The 27,786-nt window shown below is 44.1% G+C and overlaps 1 protein-coding gene and 1 long non-coding RNA gene across 3 annotated transcripts in view; one reads left to right on the top strand and one right to left on the bottom strand.

Annotated features, from left to right (window-relative positions):
• The window catches only part of Slc4a4 (solute carrier family 4 member 4), a 426,516-nt gene that overhangs the window by 327,685 nt on the left and 71,045 nt on the right, over nucleotides 1–27,786 (bottom strand). Inside the window, exon 1 of one of the 2 annotated variants that reach the window (XM_060381237.1) lies at nucleotides 14,068–14,575. The exons of the other annotated variant lie outside the window; for it this stretch is intronic. The gene's annotated coding sequence lies outside the window, so the exon portion shown is untranslated. Of the gene's footprint in view, nucleotides 1–14,067; nucleotides 14,576–27,786 lie in introns of those variants that run through there. 2 annotated transcript variants of the gene reach the window in all.
• Nucleotides 14,688–17,511, top strand: LOC132653241 (uncharacterized). Its single transcript, XR_009591021.1, has 3 exons — nucleotides 14,688–16,241; nucleotides 16,758–16,876; nucleotides 17,175–17,511. It is a non-coding gene; the product is annotated as an uncharacterized LOC132653241 (long non-coding RNA).

Here is a 27,786-nt window from a genome sequence, read left to right as displayed (position 1 = left end):
GTTAAACTTTGTAAGTAGTTTAAACTCTGGTTTAATGCGCTTCTTTGGTACCTCAGTTCAGCAAACACTCACACATGTGTCCATGATTGTGCTGGTACACAGTCTAAGAACTGATTGCATTTTACATTCTAATGGAAGTAATAAAGAAATCCGTCTAACTATCAAAGAGCTCTGGATGAAGACTTTCTCCTTAATTGAAACCTTTTCTGGTTCGTATTTATTCATTTTACAACCTGTTACTAAGATTAACTTATTTTTTTTCAGCAACGCATAACTAAAACCCACGTTTTAAAGACCAATTTGTAGGACTGGAGAGATGGCTTGGAGGTTAAAAGCACTGGCTGCTCTTTTAGAGGACCTGGGTTTGATTCCAAGCACCCGCCATGGCAGCTCACAACCATATGGAACTCCAGGCCCAAAGGATCCAACGCCCTCTTCTGGCCTCCACAAACATGTGGAGCACAGACATTTGCAGGCAAAACCCCCTACATATAAACGTAAATACATAAAAATTGAATTAAATGAATATTAAAACTCACAGGTATGAAAAGGAACTGAAGAAAGACTAGGAAAGGAAGAACGGGAAGAGAAAAGCAGAGAGAAGAGAAGACATTAAGTAGGGTTGTTGGGGTGGGGTTTTTTTTCTGTTTGTTTAAGTAGTTCTCAAGCAGAAGTTATGAGCCACACATCTTCAAAGCCACCATACAGTAACTGCCCTCCACCTGGTTAAAGCCACAAGGGCAGGAGTCATTTGCCCCTATATCACCTTTGGAGGCAATGCCATTTGCTGCTATCTATCTCCTGCAGAGTAAGAAACTACCTGCCCAAAAGTCATGATGTTGTTTTTGAAACTTAAAAGCTATGCCTGCATAACTTTCTTGCATATGGACTTTTGCCTCCTTGAAGAGTCTCACCTACACACAGGCACACAATTAAAAATGAAGTAAATCTTTTTAAAAGCTTCATTCGGAAGCAGTATTACACCCTCTTCTGCTCTGCCAGCTTCAGGGGGATATGCCAGTCATTATGTATTGATCCATGCTTCACACATTTTACTGTTACTTTTGCTTTAATGTTAACAGTGCAATCGGACAGTCCTTAAAAAAAAAAAAAAAGAATATGACAGTGACCATATGGGGTAAGGGGCCCATTTCAGAGTTCTTTGCACTCATGTCACCAATGAGAATATAAAAATTGACCAAGGGAATTAACCGTGCCCTCCATTAAGCGAGAAATGAACTAGCAGATGCTACAGCCCACAAGAACATTAATTTAATTCAAAACCAAATTTCTAAAACACTCTAGGTGATCTCTTCTGTACTGTTGTAGTTTAAGTACTGAAAATTACAACAACAATAACAACAAAAAAATTATCCCGGAATGTTTAAGGAACAAAATCATTTGTCGGTGTCACATTCACTGATTGTAGGTGCTAATACCTTCATGGAGCAGCAGGGCAAGAGGGGAAGTGAAGACCAAGCCCCTGAGGACTCTGAGACCAGACCCACCACGTGCTGAAGTTCCTTCTAACTCTCTTGAGATCTGCACAAATGACTCCGCCTCAGCTTAGAGAGTGCTATCTGTATCTCTTCGATGGAGGCTAAGATCTCTCTCTCTCTCTCTCTCTCTCTCTCTCTCTCACACACACACACACACACACACACAAACATGCTTTTAAAATTTTTACCTGCCATGTGATCAAATTTTAACGTCAGTTCTTATTCGCCCTGGATCTTTCCCGTAAATATATATGAATATCAATAAGACATGCAATGCATTATAATGCATTAAATTGTCCCTAATATATTGCCATGTGTTTTCTTCTTAGAGGAAGAACTAGGAAACATTAATAATGAGAACACTCAGTTTCAGACTCACAAGAGTCACATTACGAGGGAGGGGGAGGGTTGGAAAACACCAAATGAAACTTCCCGTGCACTTTTCAAAGCTCTCCATCCCCGCTAACTTAAGTAAGTCATGGGAACTGAGTGAGGCTCAGCTGAGAACAAAGCCACCAGCCACAGCCCCTCCAGATGCTGCGCGGGACCCCAGGACCGGCTGAGATAAAGTTCTGAGGCCTGTTCCCCTTACTTCAAGGTACAGCACCTCAGGAGTCTCCGGAGGCCGCTGGGGGACCTGCTGAAGCCTTTGTGCTCCTGTCTTACACTCCAGCTTCTCTCCCTGCTCACTCCCATGTTTCTCTCAGCCAAGTCCTGTCCCTCAGCGCAAACCCGAGAGACTATCCATGAAATCTCAGAAGCTGCTCAAGGTACACACATCAGCTGCAAGGGAGATTCGAGCCCAGGCCCGCCAGCTCTAGAGGCCACAGTTTTGGATCCAGGAAATTTTCCAGCAGCCTCAACAGCCTGATAGGCAGGAGCTCACCATCCTCCCAAGGATCCCCCCCTACTTCCAGCTTCTGCCCGTTCTGCTCTGCATACTTCCTCTCAGGCCCCTGATACAGACTGTTGTTTTCAGTGTCCACGTGAGGGTGTCACTTTTCTCTACAAGATGCAATTATCCACACTTTCTTAAAAAAAAAAAAATGCCATAGCTATCTAATGAGATATTAAGGCACGGACAAATTGGTTGGTTAGTAACAATGCAGCAATCACTCCACACATCTCCACCCCGGACAGGCCCTTGCGATTGCGTAATGAAGATCGAGAGAGGCCGGCAAAAGGGAAAAAGGTTCAATGTGTCATTAAGATGGGAGATAAGGGCATGCAATTCATTTTACAATGACGAACATCAAAAAGGCTTTAAGACAACTTTAGTTTGGACCCTAATTACGTAGGCTTCAGTAATCAGAAAACTCTACTTAAGCGACGATAGTAGATAAATGGGCAGCTCCTGTTAACTCAAGCAGACAGGTCCACAATTTCTCAGAACCAGCTCCTCAAGACACCACATGCCCTTCCTTGACGCCTTAGACTGTGCATCCCCACTCCATCCCATTCCTACCCAGGCACTCCTTAAGCACTTACATCCCTGCCCACCACCTGAGAACCAAATCCCCGAGTTTATGCTTAGAGCCGCACTCCAGACAGAGCCCGGGGGGAGCCAACATGCTCTGGCTTTGATATCAAGATCTTAGACTGTTTGGGCGCATGTGTCCATCCATCACAGAAGCTAGAATCTGCAGCCACGTGGGAAGATGTGGCACAGGCCTTCCCCAGCTCTAACCTGTGAACACGCTGTTACACTACAAGAAGAAACAGAACACAGTGTGTGTGTGTGTGTGTGTGTGTGTGTGTGTGTGTACACGCACACTTATACAGGTGCACACATCCATGCATGTTCATGTAGGTCCAGAGGTCCACGTTGGTTGTCTTTCTTTATCACCCTCCACTACCTCTATTTTTGATACAGGGTCTGTCTCGGATCCATGAGTTCAGCAATTGACTACAGGGGGTGACCAATGAGCTTCCATGATCCTCCTGTCTCTACTTCCCCACCAGCATTACAGGCTTGCCCTGCCATACCTGGCTTTTTACATGGATGCCAGAGATCCAACCTCTGGTACTCACGTTTGTGCAGCAAGAATTTTGCCCACTGAGCCAACCTCCCAGCTCCTGTCAATGATCCTTAAGCTTTCAGAAAATAAAATTTACCTCATGGGTTTGGGGAAAGCAAACAATCTTTCTAACCGGTGGAGTCATTTCAAATCAAGAAATAATATGCAATGATTTCGGCAGCAGAGAAGAGACTGGGTTCAGAGAAATTTCACAAGGTCTACGTGCTCCTTTTATAGTCCCGTGGGCAACACAGCACACACGCCAGTGCCTTAGGGTCAAGGTAAGAGCTGAGACAAGACGTGCTGGGAAAGACACCTTCCTGGAAACAATCATGTAGAGTTAGACCCGCTGTCTTCCAGAGCAAGGTTCAGTATCGTCTTACGGAAGCACTAAAGAATGGAGAGGTATTCCACACAATGTCCAGAGAGCTGAGTGAACAAAGTTCTTTGGAAAGAGAATGGCTCTGGGTAATATGCTGGAATAAGAGAGAACGGTCACCAGAAGATTAAACCTATTACCAAGTAGGTCCACCTTCTCTTTTTGATCATATGAACACACGAATCCCCTGGAGATTTCTCCGGATCATCTCTCCTTTTGTAGAAGGCAGTGTCACAGTGTCAGAGTGATAAGCAGCTCTGATAAGCATCTGCTACATAAGACTCTGAAGGGCTTTTGTGGTAACCTTCATTCTGTGATGCGTGGTGTTTGCTGGTCCGTGCTTTTAGAGCTAGGGAAAGCGTGCACAGCCTCACAGGCTTCGGTGAAATTTCCTTCTGACATTAGATGCCATTGGTTCTGACTGTGGTTCTCAACCTTCCTAATGCTGCAGCCCTATAAGACAGTTCCTCATGTTGTGGTGAATCCCAGCCATAACATTATTTTTGGTTGCTACTACCTAGCTGGAAATTTGCTACTGTCGTGAGTAATAATGCAAATATCTGACCTGCAGGATATCTGATATGCTACCCCTGTGAAGGGGTCGTCCAACCCTCAAGGGGGTCTCCGCCCACACCCAGGTTGAGAACCCTGGGTTATGACTCTAAGCATTCACCCCACTCGGTCTGTTCTCACGCACTTAGGATGTGCCCTGTATTTCTCCACTCCTTTCCAACTATGCCTATCAGAGATATTACACATACTCTCCAGGGAGTATTCTTTTCCTAATATTCATTTTAATCTTGCATGTGCATGCCTACATGTATGTATATTCACCATCTGTGTGCAGTGCCTGGGGAGGCCTGAACAGGGCACTTGGAGTTACAGATGGTTGTGAGCCACCATGTCGGTGCTGGGAACTCAAGCAGGGTCCTCTGCAAGAGCAAGCACACTGCTCCCTACCCACTGTGCCGTCCCTCTGGCCCCTCAAGGGAACACTCTTGACGACATTTCATACAGTCAAACCCATGGACAAAGAGTATTTGAAAGCCCTCAGTAGGAGATAATTAAATTCAAATATGTGTACCCAAGTATATTATTTTCAACATACTAAGCAATATTGAAACATGCTAATATTTTACTAGAAATGCTATACATACAAACCAAAGATCAGCTAGAAAGCACCTGAATATACCATGCCTTTACCTCCACCATAAGGCGGGTTAATATATACCTACCACAGAGAGACAATAACATTCTTCTGCCTGAAACTATTACTCCCATTCAGTTATATTTGCATAACATCTTTTCAAAGATTTTGTAGAAACATCTGAATTTGAAACTCCTAATTCAACATGCAAAATATGATCAACATAAAAAATGGTTTGAATGAGGAAGCACCAAGTTAGAACATCTTTTAGGAGTCCTAAAAGTAGGAGAAGTTGGATAAAAAAACATTAAAAAAAAAAAAAAGCTTTCTGCCCTACATTTTTACCACCTCTTGTTAGCCTATAATGATTCCAAAAGAAAAACCTGGGACCAGAGAGGTGGCTTGGTGCTTCAGAGTGGCGGCTGCTCAACAATGGGGGCTGAAGCCTGGATCTTAGCACACGCATGCACACACATGCACACATGTACATACAGAAATATCTTTTTAAAGTAAAAAAAGAAAGACTTTTTAAATGCTTTTAACACTTTCAATCTCAAATAAGTACAATACAGAGAACAAATAAGGCGGCCATATCAAAACAGGTTGTCTTCCAAGGAGCAATAACAGAAAACAAATACTTCTAGTGAAGTTTTACCCCAAAGTTACTAGTAAGAAGAGTAAGAAACGTACAAGAAGTTTCATTAATAAGAAATTTCACAAGAAGTGTACTGGGGGGGGTAGGACAGCAATGAACCGCAGCTATGACCCACAGACAGTTCCTCTAGAAGCCTCGTTCGGAGACAGCAGGCATCCTAAGTAGTTTTTGATCTAGCTTGTGCAGCCATGGGCCACAGCGTGAAAGTTGCACGCCTCAGACTGAGGACATACTCAGCACAGAACAGCATGCTTCCCTGTGGGCATGTTAAAGCACAGGGCAGAAGAGTAAACAATGGAGTGATCCATTAGTACTCAGAGCCAAAAAAGATCTAGCAGGAAAAGAAGAAAAAGAAAATCTGCATGCTTGAGCTTTATTTTCTTCTGATGCTTTTGGATGAGATTTCATTTTATTTCTTAATAATGCATTCTCACGGGAAACTCTCTGATCTCGTTTATCTAACTCCTTTGACACATCCCTCTCTGCCTTCTCTTGTTTCCCTGGCAAAGCAGCCCAACTCGTAACAGCACAAATGTGTGAAGCGTGTGTTCCCGCTCAATCTGTTACTGCTCAGCATTTTCCAGAGGTGACTGATTGCGATCATCAGTACTTCGGCAAGCCCCCTACCAAGAGGCCCGACTCTCCACTAATCTCACATTCCTAAGGACACAGTCTCCAGAGGACAGGGGAAGGAAGGAATGTGCCAAACTGCTGTCTTGCTGTGGCTGTGAACATGCACCACCCAAGGCGAGGACCTCGGGGTGCAGCCATCAATCCTCAAGTTCCTATGAAACGTGTCCTGAAGAGATCAGGACTATTCCGCCAAGCCATGTAGACAACAGATCTCCCTGCTGAGAACATTAGGAACATTCGCTTTTCTTTTACACCAGTTTAGACACCAGAGTGGTTCATAATCCAGTTCTTTAAACAGTTAGCCCCTGGGCTGGAGAGATGGCTCAGCAGTTAAGACCACTGGCTGCTCTTCCAGAGGACCCAGGTTCTATTCCCAGCACCCATATGCTAGCTCACAAGTCTCTTTAACTGTAGTTTCAAGGGATGTGTGGCCTTCTTCTAGCCTTCTTAGGCACCTGCACCTCTGTGCACATACTCACATGCAGACACACATCTATACATAATTTTAAAGTAATAAACCTTAATTAAAAAAACTACACACACACACCACTGTCCTTCAAAAATTAATCCATATCTTTTGAAAACCCCAAGTGCTGAAAAGCCACCAGAGGGAGGACCCTGTTGCCTACATAAACATAGCAGCATCCACATTTGCCTGCATTTATTGGTATTCAAACTCCCAGTTTAACTTCTCACAACGAGAAATCACCTAGAGCAGGAAAGTATGAAGATCAACTGTCCAAGGCCACACGGTTGCCCTTCATATTTATTTCTATTTCCCACTACATTATGCCTGAACCAGAAAACAAGGTCTCCCTACTATACCAGCAAAGTCCATTTCCCATTCAGTCAGCCCATTCAGGTCAAGCACACGTGAAGGATGCAGCTAACATGTAAGCATCCTTATAAATATAACCTGGCACGTGATCCTGGAGTCGTGTGTAACTTCCTCAGTAGAGAACCACAAAACAGTTACACCTAAGTGATGAGGACAAAGCCACCAAGAGTGACTAACAGCCCTATAAAGCGAGTAATAAATAAATAAGCCCCAATATGAAAGAAAGAACGGAAAATAAAGAGAGACTTTGGATAACAAAATGTAATTCAATGTCCGCATAAAAATCCATATTCCTTGTACCGCCAGCCTGATTTGCAAAGTGAATCCTACCACTGATTAAAAGTAACCTGTGATTCTCAAAAAACAAACACACACACAAATCCTCATTCTATTTATACCACAATAAAAATAACACGCCACCAGCCCACCCTTCAAGCAAAGGAAAGGCGTCTCAGAGTGAATCCATCAGCTGAGAAGCAAGAGTTCGGGCTGGCGGCTCACAATGCCGGCAGGGCGGCCCTCTACACCTTGACATCAGTGTCACAGCTGGCAGAGGTGAGGAGCGGTGACCCCACGCTGAGTGGGAAGGGTTCTTTACCAGCTCCAGCTGTCAGTCAACATGCATCCTTAAACGTTCAGTTCTGGGTGCCACATGGCTTCCAAAGTTTCCACACCGGAGGAGCCACTACAGTGTTCTAGATCTGGAAATTTGTTGCCTAGCACTCTAATTAGAGAAGCTAAAAATATATAGTGTGTGGGCTTTGGAGGAGTCTTCCATAGAGTGATGAACGTTTTAATCGTTTTTGGGTTTTTTTTTTTTCAAGGGCACGTTAGGTTTGGCTTGTGTTACATGGGGCACAGACTTCACAGGACCCACATGATGAGACGGGTGATTTCAAACTGCTGGTTGTTAGACTCAGTTCCAAACAAAAAGTTTGATAAACTGTTCAAAAGTCAGCTTTCTCAACTGAAAGCAAAAGTCTTAGAGGAAAACATGCAAAACACAGTCTCAGTTACTCGGAGTAAGAACCTGAGGAAGATAATGAAATGTGTTGCTCATTCATGCAGCCAAACATCGATTAATATGCCTGCAACTGCTCTCGTTCGGTGCCGGCACACTCCCAGTCAAGAACAGAGAACACTGCAGAACACAATGATGATAATAGCTAACATATGTAAAACTCGGAGCAAAGCTTAATGAAGTTCATTTTTTGTCAGGGCCTGAAAACTCTTCTGTGAGTTGAGTTTAACAGTGACTTTAGTAAAATAAAATAAAATGACATTTTTTTTTTAATTTCCCAAATCAAACAATGAGTAGAGTGAGAAGCGACCGGAGTCTTCAACTCCTGCACCTCCACCAAACGCTGGCACATTGCAAGATGAGTGACTGTCAGGCTGAGCTGCTGTTGAGGACAAGGCAAGTGCAGCACGCCTTTGAGTGTTGGTTTGAAGTTGGACTTTAGGCTGTTCTCTAAGGATGGAATTTCAGACTCCTCCTCTGGGGAGAGTCAACTGCAAATGTTCATAGTCTCTTTACATACTGAGCAGATGACAGCACTGACAGGCGAATCTGCCTGACTTACTGTGATCTCAAAACAAGTAGACACAGGTGTCGCAGGTGTTAAAAACTTCCTTACTTGGGATAATGTATTGGGCAGAAACTTCAGGAGCAAGAAAATAACAATAATAATTGAACCAATGGTATACCTGATGAACATTCAAAGAAGTGTACTTGACAATGTAAATGAAATCCATGGTGTGACAGACTCATACACCCACAGACCAGGTAAGATAAATGAAGTACATGGGGCCCGTTGTTCATAGGAGGATGAATCTGTGCCAGCTCTGAGGGAAGACATCATCTACTGAACAACTGAACTCAACACACACTGAGTTCCCCACATTTATAAAAGATGTACTCAAGAATGCCCATGTCAGCACAATTCATAATAGACATAATAGACAAACTTGAGAACAGCCCAAGTATCCATCCAGAATGGAACAGATGAACGCATCATGCTATTCGTGAAAAGTAAAACACCTCAGAACAATGAGAATAAACAAACTTGCTACCGTGAACCAAGGACAAATCTCCCAAACACAGCACCTAACCAAAGAGGTGAGGCCTGCAAGTACACACTGCATCCTGGTTCACTCACAACAAGCTGAGCAACAGGTAAAGCAGCCTCCAGCCTCAGAAGTGAGATATTACTGTCAAGGGAGGTAGAAGCTTACAGGGGAGAACATGGGAGGCTTCTGACGCTGCCATTGGCTTATATCCATTCCACGGATGGGCTCAGTCAAGTAGATTACTGAGCTATTTGCTGATGTTTCATTGACATTTGTGATGCCCTGACTACACATTGCACCTTGGTAAAAACTTACATACATGAAGCAGAAGGAAGGAGGGAGAAAAGGAAAGGAGAAGAGAGGTAGGGGTGCTACACATGACATTCTCAGACCCCAGGTTCTACCCTTTAGCTCTTTTGCGGCCTTTGGTCCACCTCTTCCTTTACTAACAGGCTGTCTGCTCCCGGCTCAGCGTCTGCTATGTACCTACCAATCTCAGCCCATTTCTCTCATCTGCTTTCTGGTTCACAGTTGCCTGTGATGTTAGAGGTTGTATAGCAATCCTAAGTCAAACGTGCTTCACCTAGGCAGACTCAAAGGGATCTCCTGAGTGATGAGAATCCTCCTCAATATATGTCTTCTCTCTGTTGCTCAGGGCCTTTCTTGTGAGACAGCCTGCCAAACAGACAGCCATATTACTAGATCCCATCAACCATTAGGGCTTACTCATTAGGTTTACTCATTTGAAAACAGTACAGAGCAGGCTATTCATCATGAAGAATAGTTACAAAGGCAAAAAAAAAAAAATGTCCCACTTTCTGTTGGTGATATTAGGAAAGGCTTTCCTACTTTGCCACTCAAAAAGGAGCAGGGTTCAACACAATATAGCCTTTTCTCTTTTTGCATTTCTGTTTGTTTTATTTCAATGCCTCCCAAAAGAATCCCAGAAACTCTAGTGTCTAAAGCTTTTCTAAGCTTTTTTTTAATTTTTACTTTTTTAGTATTAGTTACAGTTTGTTAACTTTGTATCCCTGATGTATCCCGCTCCCTTTCTCCCTCCCAACCCCACCCTCAAGTCAATAAAACAAGAAGAAAGGAAAAAAAAAACTCCAAGATGTAAGTTGTTGATGACTTATGTCCTCTGAAGTCTTTGCTTCAAAGATAAACATGGCTCCCAAGAATGAAGCTAAAACTGATGTGCCTAAAATGAAAATCTGCCAGGGCATCACATCTAGCACTGTAGACTCTAGAACCTCAAAGTCGAAACAAGCGAATTGCCCTGAAGACCACAGGAAGCTGAATGAACTCTCATTCATCGGCTTCATTTTCCTCCTGCACTCAGAACTGTCTCTTCCTGTGACTACAATAACAACCCGTCCACTTCACCACAGTCACTCAATGATGATGTAGCAGCGTTCTGCAGACACGGCGCTCATTCCGGCCTCTACCAATAACTTCCCGGGATGTTTTTCCAAGGTAAAGTTCTCGGTCTTGGTTTTCCAGTCTTCCAGATAATGCGTAACAACCTCTCCCACATGCTCCACCATTACTATTATCACTACTTCTACTGCCATCTTTTTTTAATACAGCTCCTAGTTCAGAGGCAATGAAGACGTTACTACAGAATACACCACTATCCGCTCCGTGTAGAAGACGGGAAGAAGTGCTTTCTCTCTTGTTTCTAATAGAAGGTAAACAAAGACATGGCCCTGCATACCCTCCTCCTCCTCCTCCTGGTGCGTTGTTAGCTGTCATTGCACTCTCTGCTGAGGCCAGAGAAACGCAATCCAAGTCACTGTGGCTTAAGAGAGGATAAATGAGCCACTTCTGAATTTGTTTGTTTTTGTGCATAAATAGGCAGGTTAAACAGTGCTATGTAAAGCACTATCCACCTCTATGGCTGGAAAAATAGCTAAGGACATGTAGTGGTGGGTATATGAAATACCTTCAAGTTAGGACGCCAGCATTCATGATAAAAATGTACTGAGTATGTAAATACTGGGAGTCGGGGAAGAATCATATGTACACAACTTACCTCTGACATTATACCAAAGAAACAGTTTACCCCCTAAAATCCCTATATGCAGAAGTAGTAATAACTAGCTTGGTAAGGTCTTATTTGGTTCCTGGGTATCCTTTCCCTGTTCATTTTGCCAAAGGACTCCATTAAAAACAAATTTCACAGGTCTTCAGTTGCCCTGAAAACCAAGAGCAAATAAGGTAAGGGCTCTGCTTACAGCTTCCTCTGGCCAACAAGTTATGTACCATGGTGATCCCTTCCAAATCTGCAACTTAAAAAAAAAATACTTAGAAACCTTACTCATCATTAGATTTTCCTGTTCTCCACTTGTTCTTTCCAATACAGACCTGATTATGCATAAAATCCAGACTTAGGACTTTATTCCCACTGTTCAAAATGAATGCCAGGGAAGCAAGCGGCTGATGGAGCATCCTTCCACACTTCAGCAGCAGTGAATTCGCCTAGGCCTGGCTCCCCTGACAACAGCAGTCCTCATGGACTGCAGCGCCCTCAGAGGCAGCCAGGGAAACCTGATTATCGGCAGTGATTCACACTGAAGTGTGTTTCCTTCCCTTCCCTGAGTGCTGTGTTTTCCTTTAAGCTGTGAGCTATGGCCAGACTGCCACGCATGTTATCAGAACAAGAGATCAGAATCTTCAAATGGTACTTGCTGGAGCTCGGTGAAAAATGAGAGTAACACCAGAGTGAGCTGGGAGATGTCCCAAAGGTTGCCTGGCTTCTAGCACGTTTTTCCCTCTACTACAACTGCCTGTCTTCCTCTTATACAGTAGTTCTATAAATCCAAATGTCTTCTAATCATGTGAAACAATGGCACTTGGCACGCAAGCATTGCAAGTTCTTTAGTGTTGACAAAGTGAACTAAAAGAAATACATTAATAAATTGAACATACTTCTGACCACCTGAAAGGCTCATGTGCCTTGTAGGTCTTTCTCAGTCTTCACAAACAGCCCCCATACAGATAAAGGATACTGAAATTTTCATGCTGTAAAACCAATGCAAAGAATTGAGGGTTTCTGCTTTCTCAAATATACCTGGCACTACCAAAATATTCCATTTTCCATCTCATGCCCCGTCTGTATAATGCCTCAAAAATTCATAGCAGTAGTAAGTTTTCTGCCCTACCTGTGTTTCGGAGTTTTGTGCCATCTCGACTACACTTGGAGATAAAGGTAAAACTCTTGAATTTCACAACTTAACATTCTCTAGATCAGAATACTCTAGATCAGAATACTGTTTAGATTTAACTTTAAAATGAAAGTAAAAGTTTTCCCCTGTTATGAAAGCTTTAGAAAGCAGGCAGGCTTCCTTTGAATGAGGTACAAATGAACTCAGTCTAGGTGCAATAATGACTGGAAAGTATTTAACGCTACGGTGGCAGAAACAAGGGCCAGGGGTCTTAGAAACCTTTCTTGTGAAGAGTTGTTAAGCCGACCAGTACTGGTCTGGCTACCAGAGAGAGTCTATTCCAATAAAAATGAAAATAACCACTAGCGAGCAATATACACTTGAGTTCAGATAATCCTGCAGCTCTAAGTCCCCGGTAAAGAAAGCGGAAGCTCGGTGCAGTGCAGCCTCAAGAAAGAGCCTTTCCAGGATTTGAGACTGTGTCAGGGAGTTCTCACCGGGAGCAAGTTTGTCTGGTACTAAAGTGAAAGGGGAGAGAGGCGTGAGCGGAGAGCGGGAGAGGAAAGTCTGTCAGCCCTTCAGCTTCGGACTGGAAGAAGTTGCTGCAGGCAGTCCTGCAGGGAAGGTGGAGCCTCCCAGGAGTGAGGGGAGGCAAAACCACAGAGGACCGAGGAGCGAGCGCTCGCTCGACAGCGCTGGAGCCTGAGCAGAAACGCTTCCTTTGCGATTCCCAAGTTGGGGGTTCTCCGCCTTCCCCCACTCCGCCCCCCAGCCACGTCCCCACCCCTTCGGTTCTTGGAGAACTTTCCTCTTTGTGGCGCTTGCTGCAGTTAGCTGCTGTCGCTCGCTCGGTGGCCGTTATTGACAGACTGGCAAAGGCTGAGGGAAATGCACTTAAAGGAAATCACCTGTCCTTGCCAAGACGCACACGCTGCCCAGTACCTGTGCAGAGCTCCGCCGCCACCGCCAGCCAACAGAAATCCCAGTCTAACCTCTGTCTCCCCCTTGCAAACAAATGTGTGCCACTTGCAGAGAATCTGCCTGACTCACCCCCGCCTCCGGCTTGCCAGGGAGAGACGTGAGTTGCCGGGTCCTGGAGCTGACAGGGGAGTGGGCACGGCGGCCTGGATGGCGCTGTTTCCTCAACCTCCCCCGCCCCCTCCCCAGCTTTAAGGATCTGGGGGTGTGTCCCCCCACCCCCAATTCAGGCAGGTTCCCAGCCAAACTGTGACCACTCGGGCTCTGGGGAGCACAAGCGTCACCGCTCCCGAGCCCAGGCGGGGCGTCCACTGGCCCCACAGTCGTGGCAACAACGCCCGGTTACATGCAGGCGGCTCTGCAGCGGCGTGGGAGAGTGAACCACCCCGAACTCGTCATCTGAACGCTAAGACGGAATAAAAAGTACTTTTCCTCCCCAACCCCACCCCCACCCCCAGCAGCAGCAGCAGCGTCTACACTTCGTGGGGCGCCCAGCCCCGGGGATGCCCGACCCGCCACTGACCTCTCGATCGCTCGCTGCGTCCCTCCCTGGACGCGCCGAGGCCGCCAGCGCGCCCTGCGGGACCAGCCCCGGGGCCCGCGCCCGCCACCCAGCGCCCACCGCGCGGGCGAGGCTTGGGGACGTGGCCGAGCCCTCCCCGCCGCCCGCTCCGGCCACTCACCTCCTGGGATCGGGCTTCCGTCGCTCGTCCAGCTTGGCGACCGAGTGTGAGGCTGCAGCGGCCGCCGCCGCCGCCGCCGCCGCCGCCCCTTTCGCCGCCACCTCGGCCGCCGCCGCCACCTAAGCTCTGCCCCGCGCGCGCCGGGGGGTGGGGGGGAGAGGACCGCGGGGACCCGGGCGGCGTGGGCTCGGAAAGTTGGCTCGGCCGAGGCGCGGGGCGTGCGCGCGCGCGCGGGGCAGCAGTGGCAACTTTGTTGCCGGGTGGGTGAGTGGGTGGCCCGGTGGCCCGGTGGGCGGGTGCGCGCTGCGCCCGGGAGGCGGCGGCCGAGCGGAGGTGCGGGCCCCGGGGAGGGAAGGGCGGCAGCCGGGCGGCTCCACGCTACTCTGCCACCCGCAGCTCCCGCGTGTGCGCCCGGCTCTCCGTGTGCCTGCCGGGAACCGACGCTGCTGCGGCCGCCGGGGCCGGGCTCGGGGCTGGGCTGGGCGGCCGGAGCTGTGCGGCGAGCGCGAGCCCGCGATCCATATTTAAAGCCGGCGAGTGGCCTCGGCCGGCCCCCTGCCCTGCCCTCGCCGGCGCCCGCCCGGCCCCCTCGGCTCCCGGCCGCCGCTCGGCGTCAGCCGCCCGGGCTTCGGCGGCGGGGAGGGGCCTCGGGCCGCGCCGCCCCCGCCGGGGGGCTCGGCACGCCGCGCCCCGAGCGGGCTTGGAAAGAAGTAGGGGGCGGGGTGGGGGGTCCTGGCTCGGAACCCCGCAAGCCTCGCCTGGCCGGGGCTCCTCTCGCGCCTAGAACCAGCCGCAGACAAGGTTCAGCGTTCCATCCGGCTGGCCTCGGCTCCCTCACTTGGGAAAGAACCTGAAGTTGCGTGCGCTTCCCAGCCCAGGTCTTTCTGTCTGCTGCTCTGCAAAACTTGGGGGCGTGTGTGTTGTTGGTAAAGAAAAGTTGCTCTCAGTGTCAAGCCACCTTCACTTCATCTTTACTGGCAAAGGACGTCTGGGGTCGTCGTGGACCTTCGCCTTGCCTTTCATTATGTCACCGGTGGCTCTGTCTGGAGTTAGGGAAACACTCTTAGGCATCCAAGGCGGGTTTCTTGGGTTTGTAAAATGATCCTTCGTGTTTACTACGCTGCTGGAGCTAATGAGGTGAATCACAATATGTCGGCGGCCCATATTGTGATCAGTTAGGAAACCCTTTAAAGGTGTGAACCGGATGGCAGCGCGGTCACCATCTAATGTTCTGGAGACTGCTATAGCGTGGCTATTTAATGGGCTTGAGCCATACAGTATATGGTGAAAACATGTATGAATTTCCTGTTCGTGCATATAACATGGAAAAATCACTGGTCAGACTCCACACAGCCGCCCAAACACGCAAGCCCGGGAGAAGTCACTTACTGACTCTTGCTTCCAAAGTAGGGAATAAGAGGCTGGAGAAGGGGGACAGTGGGTGGAGAAGGTGAAATAGATTTAACAGCAGAGGCACTTTTTTTTTTTCTTTCTGTTCTGTTCTTCAGTATCTAGAACTGCTTTAGATGTACAGTGTCTCCCCTGGGCTGAGGAAGCAGAGATACAGAGCTTGTGTTTGGGGAAAGCTGGTGTGTCTAAAACCCTTACTCAACACTCAGAAAGCTCTGGGAACCACCCCAAGTTGCCTAATGTCTGAAATTAAAATGCACTAATGTCATGCGTTTGGCTGTTGCCGTATCTGGCACACATTCTACCCAACCTACTGCAGCGATAGGGGCAACCGAGAAGCAAAGGGACAACAACATGCGGCCTTTAAATTTCCCCCCACCCCAGTAAGGACGCTTTTGTCTCTAGACTATGTGTAAAGGAACTGTCACTCCTAAGCACACAGGAAGAATCAGCAACCCCGAGGCTCATGAGCAAAAAGAAATCACTTTTGTATTAAGAATTTGCCACTGCTGATCAGCAGTTTTTCATGCTGTGGATTATGTATTTCAACATAGCTGGCAATTTCTCATTATAGTCGTGAACCAGCCATGAATAGTCAGCTTTGGTGACTGTCTGAGAAAGGAAAGGTCCAAGAAGAAAGAAGAAAGAAAGAAAGAAAGAAAGAAAGAAAGAAAGAAAGAAAGAAAGAAAGAAAGAAAGAAAAAACATTTCCCATGTACTTGGCTGCAAAATATGTCAAAATGCCCTTCATGCAAAATTGATAGGTAACCCCTGGAGGCATTTTATTATCAAGATTGGCAAGAATTTGCCCTGTAAGGGGGCATAGAGCTGGGGAGGGGGGGAGGGGGGGAGGAGGGAATGGGAGTACTGTGGGTGAAATTTGGTATGTGTCTTAAATTAATGAGAAAAGAATTGGCCTTGGCAGACAGCCCACCAGCTCTGTTATCACTCTCCACTTGGTGTTTGCTATCCCACAATTAAAAAATCATGTTCCATTTCCTTTCCTATTGATTATTGCCCAGTAATTGAGATTCGTGTGCTTTCCTTGGAAAGGTCATGATTAACTTTCTGTTAACTCTGTGTGTGGTCAGCCACCTTTGCTTTTGCTGCTCTGAGCGAGGACAGTAAAAACGGAGGGCTTTGTTTTTCTTTATCCCACACACACACACACACACACACACACACCTGTCCTAAAATATATGCAGTCTCCTTTGATTCTCATAGAGTCAAAGAAATATTAATTTGTTCAAAAATGTAATTTTGTCTTATGGTGTCCAAAGTTTGAGGATGAAAGGAATGAACAGGAAAAGCTGAATGTGATAGAACACACCTGTAATCGCAACATGTTGGAAGCGAAATCAGGAGGAGCACACAGTTTCAAGCCAACCTGGGCTACATCGTGAGTTCAAAGCCAGCCTGGGATATATTGCAAGGCTTGTCCCAATAGCACCACAGTAAGGGGTGGGGTGGGGAGTGCAGTTCAGCTCAGTAGTAGAGTGCCTTCAGGCAGGGAGCAAGGTCCGGGTTAAAGAGCCACAAGAAAAAAAACAAGGATCGGTGCAATTAATATAATCTTAACTGGTAGTGGTGTGTTTGCTTTTTGACCAATAATTCCCTGTGCTTTATAGCCCTCTGAGCTACCCATTTGCTATTTTCTTTATTAATCAAGTTTCTTTCCTATCCATCCATGGTCCTAGTGGAGACACAGAGAAAACAGTCTGGAGGAAGCTCTGTTTCAATGACAAGCACCATCTAGTGGCAGCAGGTGATGAAGCGGCCCGCCTCAGACAACACAGATAAAAGTTTCTGAAGAGTTAAGACCTGGGCTCATAGATGCCTGCCATCAAAGGAGAACGGTTCGAAGTTCAAACTCACATTACACACCTCGTAAGCTTGCTATTAATCATCGAGTGGAAGTAGGGCACAGAGCTGACCGGCACCTAGGATTATCACCGTAGGATTTTCTGTCTTTGTGTAACTTTGACTACGTCCTAAAGTATTTAAGTTGCTTTCATTTCATAAAATAAAAAAAAAGTGATGTTCATTGCTACTTATTCACTATACAGTGGAACCTATAAACACATTTTATTAGAATCGTTTCATCATTGTATCAAGACAGAAAGGTAGCAGTATTATAAAAAAACTGTAACATTCTACACATCTTACAAGGGGCTAAACAGAGAGGTCGTGGTAGATACACTGTATCTTGTTGCCTCCAGAAGTTAAGAGCTGATTTTTAAAAGTTCCTCCTTTGGAGTTTGTTTGGTTTTAGTTTTGTTTTTTTTTTAAACAGGCCACTCATTTGTACAAGTTTGACAAGTATTTTGTTACACGAAATTGCGGTTTCCTTTGTGCTGGTATTTGTTTTCACTTAGAGTTGTTTTTCCAGTAAACAGTATTGCAGCAAAGATTCGCTGAAGTTCCTACTCCTAGGTCAGGGTAGCCACTGCCTCAAGTGAGAGCAAGAAACTCAGCCTTGCCCTGCAACTCGTCTGGAAAAAAACCTGAGGAGGTGGGATCAGAGGAGGGAATGAGGGAATAGGAGGAGAGGAAAGGGCAAGGAAAGAGAGGAAGGACAGGGAAGGGGAGGAAGGGGAGGGAAGGGGAGAGATAGACAATTAGGGTCATCTAATCAATCTTCCATTTTTCTTTTACTCAGACTCAATGTGACAAATTCCTGAATAAATTCAACTAACCTAGATTTATAATCTGCATTCCCTTCTACAAACCTTGGGTTTAAAAATAGCTGCAGCCCCTTTTTATGAGGCAAGGAGGAAGGTGAAGATGGTTTTTGCAAACTGTCAGCATGGCATGAGCTGGGGAAAATGGTTTTATTTGGTTAAACGTGTCATAAGTTGCTTTACAGCTTTAACAGCTAACGTGTAGAGCGTATCCAACCATCATTTTTTTAGAACACATGCCTAAAATCAAATATCAGAAGAGTCTCTGGCTGCTAAAAACAGGATCTGATCTCTGTTAAAGTGAAAGGCAAGATATTCAGCCTTTCTTAGCTTGGATTCCCTTAGCAGTAAAATTAAGGGGTGCAAGTTACCCAAAGTGTAGTAACTCCATTAGGGACACTAGAATGCTTTCCTCTGATGAGATCAGAACAATACGGTGATAGAGAAACATGCAAATCCTCCAGAATGCTGTTGACGCATTTGTCATCCCGAACTGTTTGGTAACCTCAGGCGAGTCTCCTAGCCTCTCCCTCCTACAGGAATCCTCTCAGAGATCAGAATAACACAGGACACTGGCCTCTCTGTTCAAGGGAGAAGGAAAAACCCTGAAACAAGCAACCAAGCCACTAAAACCTACAGCTGTGATTAAAGATTATCTGTTCTTGGGCAACAAACATAATAGAGAATTATGTCAGATTTCCCTGCCAAATGGACCCTGATACGGTGTGTGTGTGTGTGTGTGTGTGTGTGTGTGTGTGTGTGTTCATTCCAGCCTTGACTCAGACACACAGGTGTTTGTCCCTTGTGTCCCAGGCCTCCCACCTCCTTGAGAGATGAATAAGTCCAGATGCCAGACTACCTCAGAGCTGCCCTTCCTTTTCTGCCTGTGGCTTGACCAGTGTGGATCAGCTGTGCCATCAGTCAGAGGCACATTCCCCTGCAGACTGACCCAGCACTAGATAGAACTGGCCCCAACCCATTCACGTCCCTAAAGCACCTAGGTCTCCTTTCCAGTAACTAACAGCATTGCAAGTTCACATCTGCCAGATGTTCATGTAGCAAATGCTGCAAGATGAAAAATAAACATTAACATTGTGCTCACCCTCCCCTCCTCCCCCGGGAAAGAACATTCTGAGAAGATTTGTCTTATGGTGTCCAGTTTTGTACTCCAGAGCAAAGGCTATTTGTTTCCCAACAGAACACAGGTCACCCACACAACTAATTGTGAGTGTGTGTGTGTGTGTGTGTCTCAAGTACTGCCCTCCTTTTTTCTTTTGGAACAGTGACTCTCACTGGCTGGAAGCTCATCACTAAAGCCCAGAGATGTGATAGAGTGCACAAAACAAGAGAGGGCTGCTTTCTGGTGAGTGTAGGAGCAGCCTGCTAAGAAACGAAGCTGCATCTGGATCTCAACAAGAGGATGTAAGGAACGGCAAAGCTTAACAGCAGCTCACCAAGACACATGGCGTGTGGCAGTGTCCGTCACGCAGCCGGAACTTAATACCCAGTGGCTTATAAAATAAGTGCTCCTGCTCCTTCTTACTTAGAACATTAAAAACAAAGATGCCTACTCCACCACGGCATGTTTTTATGATTGAAACATTTCAAAGACCACAGTATCTTCAAGACAACATCCTCCTTACACAGTAACTTTTAGACTACTTCAATATATCTGTTGTGCACAAAATACACTGTAAAGGAGAAAAAGAACAGATAAGAGCCACATTTGCCTTCAGGGAAGGCAATTAGGTGAGAAGAAGCAAGTGTGGAAGGAAGCCTTTTCATTGAATTGTTCGTGCTTTAGGGGAAATTTTAACCATATAAGCAGGTTGCTGATTTTTAACTTAAGTTGGAATTAAAAGCATGTAAATAACCCTGTTTACATGCCTAATGGCACTTCTATATGATTAGTATATGCTTTAATGAATACACATATTAGAGGCAAAATGTGACACAACAGGCCCTGGTCCCCAGTGACTGTGCTGTCTTGGGCTCCAGTCACATCAATGTGGATATTTTTTGTGTGTGCAAATAAACTATAAAATTTGAAGGTCAAATTTATCAAGATTAGAGTAATTTCACTTGAAAAAATTATTCTTTCTTTCCATTATTAAAGCAATAAAGTATCATTATTTTGAAACAAAAAAAAAAAACACATGAAACAGATGGAATGGTAATTTAAAAAAAAAATACCTTTCTCAGAGAAAACCACTAATAATTTTATACATTTTTCATTGCATAATTCACATTTGTGGTTTCCAGCTATTTGATCAAATTACAATGTTTTCTTTAATGGTGTGGCTTTGAGGCTAATTCTGTCTGAGGGCAGTCTTAGCACGTGATACAAGCTTCTAAAAACAAGGCCAGGAAGTAAGGGGGTTCAGCTGATGGCCCATCTTTCTGAGTCATTGAACACTGCCCTTCATTCATTTCAGCAATTTCAGGTTTGCCCCGCTTAGAGTCTGGGTTCTCCACTGACACTGCCCACTATCTGGCAACAAAAAAATCTTGATGGCCTCACCAACAGTCATATTAATAGCCCACAGCTGCTGTCACGTCCCAAGGACTGCTCAGTAAGTTAGCCTGTGTAATGTTCTAAGACATTGTTGGTAGTGACATCACTCCTCCCTTGAGAAGAAGCTGTGTGGCTTCCAAAACCCCCTAGCTTATGGCCAGCTCTTGTCACCCTTCCCTGAACTCTAAGCAAGTTTTGCAGTGGGAGCTGGTCTTTTTCTGGGAACCTACGCATCTGATCCAGAAGAATCAGCTAATTGCTGAAGGAATCCACACAAGGACCACATCTCAACTCCATCCAGTTCTCAGACTTAGCTGGGCCTGCTGGATCATGCACAGCCCCACATCAACCTCTACATGGGTTTCTGAACACTCCGTTTTGCCAAATGCAGAGGTTCAGAGTTTGGAAATGATGCTGTGGCATGGGTTTATTTTTTCTTTTAGCATGACTGCAGGCCAGCCATGGTGGAGGGCACTCATCTGTAATACCAGCACTTACCCCGCAAGTTAAGAGGATCCCTACGTTTGAGGTCAGCCGGGGCTACTTCTAGATGGTTACGTTTTATCGTGAATAATTATAGTGAGATCTTCTGCGGTGCTTGCTTCTCAGTCCAGTTACACATATGTATCTCCTGCCCACACCCCTTCCATTGGGCTACATGTTTGAAAGCCATGGCTATTGGCCTATGGGCTGGTTAGACCACAGTGTTCGCTTGTGCTGTGACTTTCAGCTTTCTGAATTTTCATTTTCAAAGAGAGACGGGGGAGATACTTGTCTTCTGGGTACTGGTGTGGCAGGGCTGTGTTTGATGATTTGGTATCTAGAGGCTGAGCCTGGGCCTAGCAATATTTAACCCTACATTATATTTGTTTACTCATTAAAAAAAATAATATCTCACCATAAATCACACAGAAAATGGTGATAAGTTTCAAGAGTTTCAAGATGTGTCTTTCAGTGGACAATTCTTATTTAAACCTAAAAAAAAAAGTAGCTTTCAATGAAAATGTATCATAAACTGGAATATGGAGAATTTGCCCAAATTATTGGTAGGTAAATTCTCTTCCTGGGAGGTTTTCTTCTGAGTGCTGAAACAATAGGATTTGGTCCCTTTAAGGACATAATCAACCCTCCTCTCAGGGTTCCTATTTCTTCACGTGTTTAGTATATGTGGAACCAATAGCCTGGTGTCCTAGACCAGAGGAAGTATTAAAGAACTTACAAGGAGGATGGGGGAGAGGAGGAGGAAGAAAGAAAAGAAAAAAAAAGATGGAAGGAGGGAGGAGGGAAGGAAAAAGGAAGGAAAAAGGAGGGAAAGAAGGCAAGAAGGGAGGGAAGGAGAGAGGAAGGAAGGAACAAAGAAAGACCCAAAGAAAAGGAAGAAAGAGGTCACTAGAACAAAGCAGGAGCATGCTGGACAGTTCTCTCTGCCCAGTTCAGGAGCCTCAAATTCTATGCCTGTTTCTTTGATTAAATTGAAAGTGTGACATACTGACTGTTTATTTAAGACTTCATCCATGCTGGCAAGAGTAAAAGACATTCCACTTAAAGAAGCAGCTGTTCAAAGCTTCCCCTGACACTGCAGTTCCTGTTTGGAGTAAAGAGCAAAGTAATCAAGAAGATGGGGGTGATATTTCAGAGAATCTCCAAGAAAATATTCCATACAAGGTGCAGTGGAGCTGTGCTAACAAACTGATGGACCATCATTCTAAAGGATGGAAGCGGGCCAGGGTAATACTAACATGGTGAACCCAATGAAGCCAATGCTACATTCCATAATAAATAATTGCTGCTCTTCTCACCTCCTTTCTAATCTTCACAGAAACTTTATGCAACAAAGACTTGGGCTGAAGACTTGGGCTTAGAAATACAGTGTCAGCGTCTAAAGGCTCTGTTGTGGTTAACTTCTGGCCCCACCTCCATCAACAAAACAAACAAACAAAAAAAACAAGAAGCTTCCATTGGTTTTTCACCAGCCATTGAAAGAAGACAGACCAAGTTACTCTGCTTGGATTTAGTAGCTTTCTATGACCTGGCTTCAACCGGCTGGAGTGGCCATGGATCCCACACCCAGCTCAGTGTTCCACTCAGCCTACTTCCTAATCATGCCATTTATCTTCTTGGACTCAGTCCCTTTCTCAGGCCATTTATGCTAATGGAAATGCTTTTGTTTCCTCCACTTCAGGCTCTACCCATTGAAAGCCTGACTTTTAAACCTCCAAGTTCAAATGTTGTTTCAACCTTATTGTCATCACTCATTAGTTCAGCCTGTGATGGCTAATCATTATTTTCAAGTTGACATGACTCAGAATCACTGTGGAAATGATCATCTGGGCACATCTGTGAGTGATTTTTTTCTAGCACATTTTCATGAGTTTGGGTCTTGGACTGAAGAAAGAAAGAAAGAAAGAAAGAAAGAAAGAAAGAAAGAAAGAAAGAAAGAAAGAAAGAAAGAAAGGAAGGAAGGAAGGAAGGAAGGAAGGAAGGAAGGAAGGAAGGAAGGAAGGAAGAAAGAAAGAAAGAAAGAAAGAAAGAAAGAAAGAAAGAAAGAAAGAAAGAAAGAACGAACTAAAAAGAGCTGGGCATAAGCATTCATCTCCATATCCGCTTCCTGACTTTGGATGACTATGACCAGCCAACTCACACTCCTGCCACCGTGATTTCCTTGCCATGATGGAGAGTACACTCCACCCGTGAGCCAAAACAAACACTTCCTTCCTTCCTTGGTTTTTGTAGGGTATTTGTCACAACAATAAGAACTGTAACTTCAGCCTGGTCTACAAAGTGAGTCCAGCACAGCCAAGGCTACACAGAGAAGCCCTATCTTGAAAAAACAAACAAACAAACAAACAAAAAAGACCTATACCTAATCAGTTATTAAAGATCTGTTTCTCTCCCTCTCCCTCTCCCTCTCTCTCTCCCCTCCCTCTCTTTCCCCTCATAGAGAGCATTTTGAATGTGCCACTTAACTGTTCCTCCATCACTACATATTGGCTGCCACCCTCCCACCCCACCCCCCCCCAAAAAAAACCTTGTTGGTTGTAAAAGTAAGACACGTGTCTTAAATACACGTGTTGTTTATATCTTTTGTATGATCCCACATTTACACTAAACTTCTGTTACAACAGACTGAATCAGACCTGTGAGATGACGCAAAGGGCAAAGATGCTTGCCACCCAATATATCAGCATAGAGACATGCGTTTGATCCCCACAGCTCATAGAAAACACGTAAGGAGGGAACATACGCAGCCAGTGTCTTCTTTACCTCCACATTCATGGCGGCTAATGTGCCACTCTCGTGTACACCATGCGTGCATGTGCTCACACGTACAGCAGCGGCAGCAGTAATAATAATAATTTAAAACTGGTAAACTAAAAGCTGAATAAATGAAGCAATGAATAAGTGAAGGTTAAAGCAAAAAAAAAAAAAACCTGCAAGTTGAATATATTAAGAACCCCTTAAAAAGAATGAGCCCAGAAAGCACTTGACATTTTTATTTTTCATAGTCTTTTATATAAAAGTCATCTTTTGAGAAGTTGTAGGATTGGGTAAAGTGTGGGTAAATAGTCATGGAGACTGAGAAACACAACTTCATCTGTGTTTAACCATTTTGCACTCATTTATTCAAACAAGTGTTTATGGAGTGCCTATTTTCCTCAAGACCCAGCAAGTATTGAAGAAACAGATGAGCAGGACAGTGACTACAGGAAATTTAAATTCTAGTGGGAAAAGAGACAATGAGTAATAGGCAAACATAAAGTTCTATCACCTAAATTAGTGGGAAAATAAAGGAAAGAACCCTGAGATGGAATAATTGAAGTTCACTGCTCCAGAAAACCTTAACATGGCAATAGCTAATTGAATGAGGCAGCTGCATACGAAGTTGTAGGCAGACAAAACAGAAAAATCAAAGACGCTTGAAGACAGCAGAACAGAAAGGGATGGGTAATGGTGGAGCACAGTGACCAAAGGAAATAGACAATGAATGACATCTGGAGGAAGATGCCAGATCTCACAGTGAGCTACAGATCCAGGAAGGAATTATCTCATTACAAGATCAATCGGAAGTAACTGAAAAGCTGTAAACAGGGATGACACGTGGCCACATTTAGACACTGCAAAGTTTATTTTTAGAACTGAGTGAAGAAGATTGAAGCAGAAGAATGGCTTGCCTTGTAGAGTGTTGTAGTCTCTATAAAGCTCTTACTGCCACTGCTAAAGTAGTAAGATGTTAGGACTGCAAAAGAATGCTGAGACCTCAGGGGATTGGTGCTTTTATAAAACAAGAGTCTCTCTCTCTCTCTCTCTCTCTCCCCTCTCTCTTTTTGTTTGTTTCCATTCTATTGATTTTTTAAACTGATCTTAAATGGTTTAGTGACTTGAGGTTTGACTTGCTCTTTTCCCAGGATTCTACATTATTTATTTATTTATTTATTATTAATTATTAATTTATTGTTGTTAGATTTTATTATTAAATTATTAATTTATTTCTTTGTGATCTCTCTGGCTCCTTCATGTAGGCACTTGGGGCTATAAATGTACCTCTTGGGACTTCTTTTATTGGACCTCATATGTTTGGGTTTGCTGTGTTTTCATTTTCATTTGATTCTAGGATTTTTTTTTTAAATGTCCTTGATTTATTCAATTTCACATTCATCATCCAATAGTGCTTTGTTTAATCTCCATGAATTTGTGAAAGTTCTAGAATTTCTTTTGCTGTTAATTTGTAATTCTACTTCAATATAATCAGATAGAACATAAGGAGTCATTTCACTTTTCCTGTTTGTCGGGGTTTGTTTTATGCCCTAATAGACAATCTCTTTTGAAGATAGTTCCACGAGCTGCTGAGAAGAATGTGTGTTCTGCAGTATTTGAATGAAATGCTCTGCAGATTTTGTTAAGTTCACTTGACCTATGATGACATTTAGTATTCATATTTTTATAGGGAAGACCTGTCAATTGACAGAGTGGAGTCATCACTACTATTATTTTACTAGGGTTGTTTTATGGCTTTATACCTAATCATATATATATATATATATATATATACATATATATATACATATATATATATATATATATATATATATATATATATATATATTATCAAGCTGGGTGCACCTGTTTAGGGCATATCTGTTGGGAATCATGTTTTCCTCAAGGATTGCTCCTTTAATAAGCATGAAGTGACCAAGGAAGGTATGCTGGCACAGCCTTTTTTTTAATTTTTTTTAATATTATTTACAGTTTGTTAACTTTGTATCCCTGCTGTATCCTGCTCCTTCTTTCCCTCCCAATCCCACCCTCTCTCCCTCCCTCATCTCCTCCATGCCCCTTTCCAAGTCCACTGAGAAGGGAGAACCTCATCCCCTTACATCTGATACTGGTTTATCAGATGTCTTCAGGACTGGCTGCAAAGTCCTCCTCTGTGGCCTAGCAGGGCTGCTCCTCCCTGGGGGGGGAGGGAGGCGGGGCGGTCAAAGAGCCTGCCATCGAGTTCATGTCAGAAACAGTCCCTGTTCCCCTTATTAGGGTACCCACTTGGATACTGAGCTACCAAGGGCTACATCTGAGCAGGGGCTCTAGGTTGCATCCATACATGGTCCTTGTTTGGAGAAACAGTCTCATAAAAGACCTCTGTGGCACAAGCCTTTAATCCTAGCACTTGGGAAGCAGAGGCAGGCAGACCTCTTGAATTCGAGATCAGCCTGTTCTACAGAGTAAATTCCAGGACAGCAAAGCTACACAGAAAAAAAAAAAAAAAAAAACTATTTTAAGAAGGAAAAAAAAAATAGCAGACTTCTTCAGTTCAATGCCAGCCTGGTCTACAAAGTGAGTTTCAGGACAGTCAGGCTGTTACACAGAGAAACACAGTCTCAAAAGAAAAAAAAAATAGCCTTTCTACTCAGTAGTCTTTGTGTGAACTTTGACAGGTATTTACAGGGACAACTTCTTGTTTCCTATGTCCATTTAGTTGGAACACCCTGTTGCCCTTTCACTCTAAGGCAGTGTCCGTTATTTCTAGCAAGGCTTATTTCATGGAGGCAGCAGATAGATGATTCCTGCTTTCTATCTAAACTACTAGTTTGTGTCTTTTAGCTGGGGAATTGAGAACATTAATATTCAGAGCTATTACTGAAAGTTGTGTGCTGATTCCTGTCATTTTGTTGAATTTATTGTGTTTATATTTTTTCGCTTTCTTACTTGATTAACTATTAGTCTAGCATGGTTTGTTCTTTACTGTGTCCTCATGAATAAGTTTATTTTCTCTTCAGTCTGTAGGATTCCTTCAAGTATTTTCCATAGATTTGGCTTGGTAGATTTTAAATTCCTTTAGCCTATTTTTTTGAAAACTTTTTTTTCCCCTGAAATTATGACATCTTTGCTGGGTATAATAATAGTCTGCCTTAATGGTTATTGACTTTTAGAACTTAAAACACTTCAGTCTAAGCTCTATTGTATTTTAATTTTTCACTTAAATAATATTTTCATGGACCTACTTTACACCCAACTTGGTGTTTCTCTCTTGCTTCTTTCAATATACTTTCTTTGTTCTATATATTTAGAGTTTTCTTTGTAATAAGAAGAAGGTAAGTTCTTTTCTGGTCATGTCTGTCTGGTGTCTTAAATGAAATGTCTCCTGTATCTAGAATGACATGTCTTCTCCTACTTCTGGATAATCAATCTCTTCTACACCCATTATCCATGGAGTTTGTTCTCAGAGTATCATGGATTTCTTAGAAACCTGAAATGGACCTTTTTTGCCTTTTTTATCCTTGTTTGATTATTCTGATTCCTTTATGTGGTCTTCAAGCTCAGTTACTCTGACCTCTCTTTAATTTGTTCTGCTGGTGAGAATTTCCACAGAGCTTTTATTTGCTGTATTTTTTGTTGTTGTTGTTTTTAATTTCTGGCACTTCAGAATGGTTTTTTTTTATTATTATTCTTTAGTATTTCAACCTCTTTGTTGATTTCCTCTTTTGTATTTTACATTACCGTCCTCATTTCAATTCAACTGATTGTGTTCTCAAAAGAAGCTTGTTTTCCTTTTTTTTATTTTTTATTTTTCCTTCCTTCCTTTCTTTTTTCTTTTCTTTCTTTCTTTTTTATTTT

Source organism: Meriones unguiculatus, chromosome 3, assembly GCF_030254825.1.
Source record: "Meriones unguiculatus strain TT.TT164.6M chromosome 3, Bangor_MerUng_6.1, whole genome shotgun sequence".
Taxonomy (NCBI): domain Eukaryota; kingdom Metazoa; phylum Chordata; class Mammalia; order Rodentia; family Muridae; genus Meriones; species Meriones unguiculatus.
The sequence above is the reverse complement of the archived record's forward strand: the minus strand, read 5'-3'. Positions and strand labels throughout refer to the sequence as shown.